Genomic DNA, 5861 nt, shown 5'->3' with positions numbered 1-5861 from the left:
TCTGGCTGCCCAGCGTGGCTGGCAGAGAGGCTGCCTCAGGGAGAGGATGCTGAATTGGGCAGGGCTGTGTTTCACCTGGGTTGCCCGAGTCAACCTCGGCTCCAGGATCCCAAGTTCTTCCTTGTGGTGGGTGGTGGGAAGAGCAGGAGTCTCACGTGGTGCCTCCCAGCCCTTGGCTTGCCAGCATCCTGGGCTCATACCGACAGAGTGCACATTGGCTGCTTATGTAATGCTTTTGTTATTCAGTGGCGGGGACAAAGAGGAGAGTCGCACAAAAGATGTGCCCACAGTTGCCATGGCGGTTTCCAAGCCCCCTCCTGCCCTCTACCAATTCCTCCTAATCATCCTGTGTTTCGGGCACTGTAGCTGAAGCAGCTGTGTTGTCTGGTCCCAGGACCTGAAGCACAGGTGCCAGAGCCTCTCTGCACAGAGGGCTCTGAGACAAGCATGGGGTCAGTTTAAGCTTTAGGGTTCCAGGTCATGGCTCAGAAAGGGCTGCCTCTCAGTCTCACATTCTGATAATTTCATAGCAGAATTTTCAGACCCTTTCTACATGAGAGCACACATGCTCATACACTGACATACTCACACACCTAATGCAGACACTGTCAGGAGGTACTTGTCCTTACGGGAGCGGCCCAGCTAGGGCTTCCTCTCGCTCCTTCCCTGTGGCCCCTCTTGTCTCACCCTTGTGATTCAGGGTCCACCTGAGGGATCTCAGTTCACTCATCCCCCTGTAGTTATTCACTCAACGGATACTTTTTTGCAGGCAACCACATGCCAGAGAAGAGCACAATGCAGAAATAATCAGAGGTGACCTTTCGGTGGGGAGTAGGGACTTGACTGATTAAAATGAGGAGCACGACATGCTCCAAGGATAGCCCCAATGAAGGGCTTTGGGGCTTAGAGGAGAGGGCAATCGTTTGCACTGGGTTTCCAAGATGCTTTAGAGGGGCTGAGGTGGGGCAGAGAGTTCTATGGGTAGCACATGCGGAGGTACAGGCCTGGGATGGGCCCTGAGGGCCTGCGAGGTCAGCAGGTGGGGCAGACATCCAGAGGACAGTCACAGGTAAAGCTCAGAGCCCCAGACAAAAGCTGGGACAGCCGAAGACCAAAGATGTCTCCCTCTCCATGACCTGAACACCAGGAGTGAGCAAAGAATGGGAAGGAAGGAGGGGCCGTGTGGAAGTCAAGAATACTGTCTTGGGAGCCAGACAGATCCATGTTCTGAGCAGGTGCCTGTGAACCAGCTGTGTGGACAGGCTACCCCACACCTTCTCTTAACCATATGTCCTCACAATGAGCATGATAGGAGCAATCTCATGGAGTTTGAGTGAGTGAAGATTAAGTTAGATAATACATGCAGAGTGCTAAGCCCAGACTCTGTCCCAGTGTTTACATGGAGATGGAGCACCAGGAGAACTGTGGCTTCAAGTCAGGAGGAAAGAGATAGGAAGGTGGGTCGGCCTGGTCTGGACGGAGCTGCAGAAGCAAGCATTGGAATCTGGGCTCCATTTTGTTGGAAGTGTAGACCTTGCCCAGGCTGGCCTCTGTGGAGGAGGCTCACATCTTGATTTCCATATTGTCCCACCGCCCCTTCCCACATTCTCACTCACCCTTGGTTTGCAGAGAGGGGTTGTCTTCGGTCTCTAGCTGTCCTGGCTTGTCTGGGGCCTCTGAGGGCAGGAGTGGGTATCCAGCTCTGAGCTTCACCTCAGAATCCTACAGATGACAGCTTAGAAAGTTTGACTGAGGCAGGAGCTGGACTTGAATGTTGGGTCCAGTGGCATCCTGGTATCTTTCCTGCTGTGACCACTGTCTCTATAAGTCCTAGATTTTGGTCTTAGGGGAGAGGATTGCTTGGGTGAGAGTTATGTTTATGTACAAATCCCTTGAAATGAGAATGGTTAAGGGAATTTAAAGTTCTGAGTGCTTTGACATTTGGGCAGGCTGCCTTCCCTCCTGACATCTGACAACATGGGACTGTGTCTTTCTGTCCTTTGAGCTTGTAAGTAGGGTGAGGGTGCTTGCTGGGTGCTAGGTGTTGGGTGCTAGGATTGCGGACTGTGAATGTGAGCCATAACCTGATGTGCACGGTGAGGATGACTATTTGCAACCCAGAAAGAAAACAAACTGAGAATGTGCTAGAAAGCTACATTGCTGGTGGGTGCTCAGAAGCTGGGGCTCTGATGGCTTTTGTGATAATGGTCACCAGGAGGAAGAGGCTGGGCAAAGAGGGCTGCAGTCAGCTGCAAAGTCACAGCAGGTCTCTTGTCTCACTTCCTGTTACTGTTGGAATACCCACATCCCTGGGATGGAAAGGACCTGGGAGTTTAAGACCTCATCTGATGCCACTATGCAGTGGCTCAAAACAAAGTGTTATGGATTGAAAATTTGTGTCTTTCCCAGATTCATATGTTGAAACCCTAACTCCCAAGGTTATGGTATTAAGTGGAGCCCCTGGGAGGTGACTAGGTCACGAATGTAGAACCCTCACGATGGGACGAGTGCTGTTATCAAAGAAACAGGAGAGAGTTTGCCTCCTCCTCTCTCTACTCTCTGCTATGTGAGGACCCAGCAAGAAGGTGGCCATCTGCAAACACGGAAGAAAGCCCCTACCAGACACCAGATCTGCTGGCACCCTGGACTTCCAGCCTTCAGAACTGTAAGAAATAAATTTCTGTTGTTTAAGCTACCCAGTCTGTGGTATTTTTGTTAGAGCAGTCCAAGAAGAATAAGACACAAGGCAAATGGTAACAAGTGCTGGAACAGGAGTAGGGACAAGGAGCGCTAGGAGAGCACTGTGTGCCTCTCCCTCACGGAGCTCATGATCATGTGTTTCTGTGGGAGAATGTCAATCGGCGTCTGTCTCCCCTGCTAGGCTATGAGCACCAAGAACACAGGGACCATGCTGAATTCCACTCCCAGTGGTGACCCCAGCATCTAGCAGAGTGCTTGGCACACAGTACGTGATCAATTAAAATGTTGTTAATGAACGTTGTTGATGGAGAGGAGTAGAACAGGAAATTTCTCAGGGGTGAGATGTAGAGAACATTGCAGCAGGCAGAGATCTTGGTTATATCTGGGCCTTTGTAGCACTCACAGATGGGACCCATCCTGGGCCTGGGGGACAGTGTGGTATAGATGTGGTACCCTTTGGAGGGCAGGTCCTCCGTCTTCTCTCCCAGATACTGCCCCACCCTTGGCACATGCTGCATCAGGTGATGCTTTTCATGGCATTGCTGGGGATGGAAGGAAGTATTTGAGTCTGGAGTTTGGAGTCTTTAGGCCACCACATAGAATTCTGGTAGGGCTCATGTGATGGTTAAATTTAGGTGTCCCCTTGATTGAATTAAGGAATATCTAGAGACAGAGAATGCTGGTAGGGCCCATGTGATGGTTAAACGTAGGCATCAGCGTGATTGGATTAAGGAATACCTAGAGAACTGGCAAAGCATTATTTCTAGGTGTGTCTGAGAGGGTGTTTCCAGAGGAGACCTGGTGTGTGAGCCTGTGGTCTGAGTGGGGAAGATCAGCCCTCAATGTGGATGGGCACCAAGTGATTGGCTGGGGCCCAGATAGAACAAAAAAGGCAGAGGAAAGGTGACTTCCTCTCTCTCTCCTGGGGCTGGGATGCTCTTCTCCTCATGGCCTTGGACATCAGAACTCCAGGCTCTCCAACCTCTGGACTCCAGGACTTGCACCAGATGCAGCCACTTGATCTTGGACATCCCAGCCTCCTCACCTTAGCCAAATACACTTTATTGTTTATAAAATACCCAGTCTCAGGTATTCTATTATAGCGGCACAAAAGGTGTTAAGACAGCTCATAACACCCAGCACAGGAAGCATTTATTCATATCAAGGTGGCAGTCAGAGCCATTGGGAGGACAGAGCTGGGGCAGCCAAGTCAATCAACTTATCAATAAAATATGGCTGCTGACACTAACCCATGTAGATTCCCTTCAACATGTCACATCAGAATTTCCTCTTCCCTCTGGGTGGAACCAGAGATGCAATTTTCCTTAGGAGATGCGTAGGGTGTTGTAATTTGGGAGGTTGCAACACATTTTTTATAATTGTCTAATTTGTGTATAATTCCTTGTAATAAAGTGTGATGATTATAGTTCTGTACCCATAAAAGACTCTCTAATCTCCTAATTATGAGACGATGTTTTCTGAGCTTCAGAATGGTCCATCTTTAAAAGTTTTTTTATTTCTAAATTTTTTATGGGAGAATCAGTGTAGAGTTTGGACTCTGCTGCCTTCTTGCTTCTCAGTGGGTCTGGATCTTCTGAGAAAAGCAGAGGCAATATCCCTATCCACCCCCCATCCACCCAGGAGGGTAGGCTGAGAGTGAGACAACTTTCTCACAAGTGGAAATCCTTCCATGCCTGCCAGAAACGTTATTGCCCCAAACAAAGTATCTAGCTGTGTTTAGTCTGTACTCATCTAACAAGGATTTATTGAGTACCCACTGGGTGCCAGGCATTATTGTAGACCTGTCATCATGGAGCTCCCCATATAAGGGTGAGAGAGACATGGACCAAATAATCTCACCAAGAAGTGTGATATCATGACTGTGATGCAAACTGTGGGCATGTGAAAGCAGATGGTTGTGGGCCTGACCTCATCAGGAAGGTCAGAGAGGAACCCCTGAGAAGGCAATATTTGAGTTGGGATGTAAAGTATGAGTAGGAAGTAACTGGATAAAAAGCAGAGAAGCCCCAAGCCAAGGGAGCAGCATGAAGTGAGAAGGAGTCTGACCTGCTTTCAGCATTTATTCCATCTTTCCTGGCCAGAAAGTTCTTCCTGTGGGACATACTGATCACATTGCACCCGTGCTCTTGACTCGGGGTCATGGATGTACCCCACATGCATCTTCCTCAGGGCCTTTGCACATGCCATTCACTCTCCCTGGAATGTTTTTCCTGTCTGACAGGACTCTATCCCCTTATCCATCTGGCAAATTTCACCTTTCCTTCCATTCTCAGCTTGAGAGTCGTCTCTTCTGGGAGGCCTCCTGTGACTCCTGCATACCCCTCTTTCCAGCCACTTGCTCTATTTCTTCATTACATTTTGCTATGGATGCTGGTTCAGTATCAGTTTTCCCCTTCTGCACTGTAAATTCTATGAGATCAAGCACACTTCTGCCTTATTTATAGTGTAGTGTGCTGTTAGTATCTGGCACACAGTAAGTGTTCAGAAAATGAGTAAGTGGTGAAGTTACTGCTCAGGGTGGCCATGTCTCGTCCCCTCCCACCACTAAGATGTTCTCAGCTATTTCAGAGTACTTCTCTTCTGTAATGGTCCCCATAGACCCTTATCCCTGTGCAGGCTGTGGCTTCCTGTTGATGTTAATTATGAGCATCTCTTGTGTCCTATTTTGCTGCTTGGTGAGTGAGTCAGTTTAGGGGACAGAAAACCCTCCCTTTGTTTACCCCAGTCTAGAGCATTCAGCCCTGCCAGGAGGAACGTGAGCAAGAGTCAGTGTGAAACTTGGAGCAACGAGGAGTTCAGCGGTGGCTCAACCTTGAATATTTCATGGGACAGAGGCAAGAAATTCAGAAACGAGGAGGGAAATGATGTGAGAGTTCATGCCCCGGGTACTCAACTCTGGCCAACTCAGAGTCACCTGCACAGTCACAACTGACTCACCGGCAGGATGGTGCCAGCTGGGTGGACCATCCATCTGGCGGGAGTCTGGCCTTGGCGTTGCCAACAATGCAGACCCCTGGGAGAAAACATTAGAGACACATTGTTTCTGGAGGCTGCAACCGAGTATATGACTGGCAATTATGTATTTCTGATCCATTAAAGAACGCTTTGGCATAGGAAATACCGATTAGGGATGAAATTGC

This window comes from Carlito syrichta, unplaced genomic scaffold, assembly GCF_000164805.1.
Source record: "Carlito syrichta isolate Samal-C Ts95f unplaced genomic scaffold, Tarsius_syrichta-2.0.1 Scaffold308047, whole genome shotgun sequence".
NCBI lineage: Eukaryota > Metazoa > Chordata > Mammalia > Primates > Tarsiidae > Carlito > Carlito syrichta.
The sequence above is the reverse complement of the archived record's forward strand: the minus strand, read 5'-3'. Positions refer to the sequence as shown.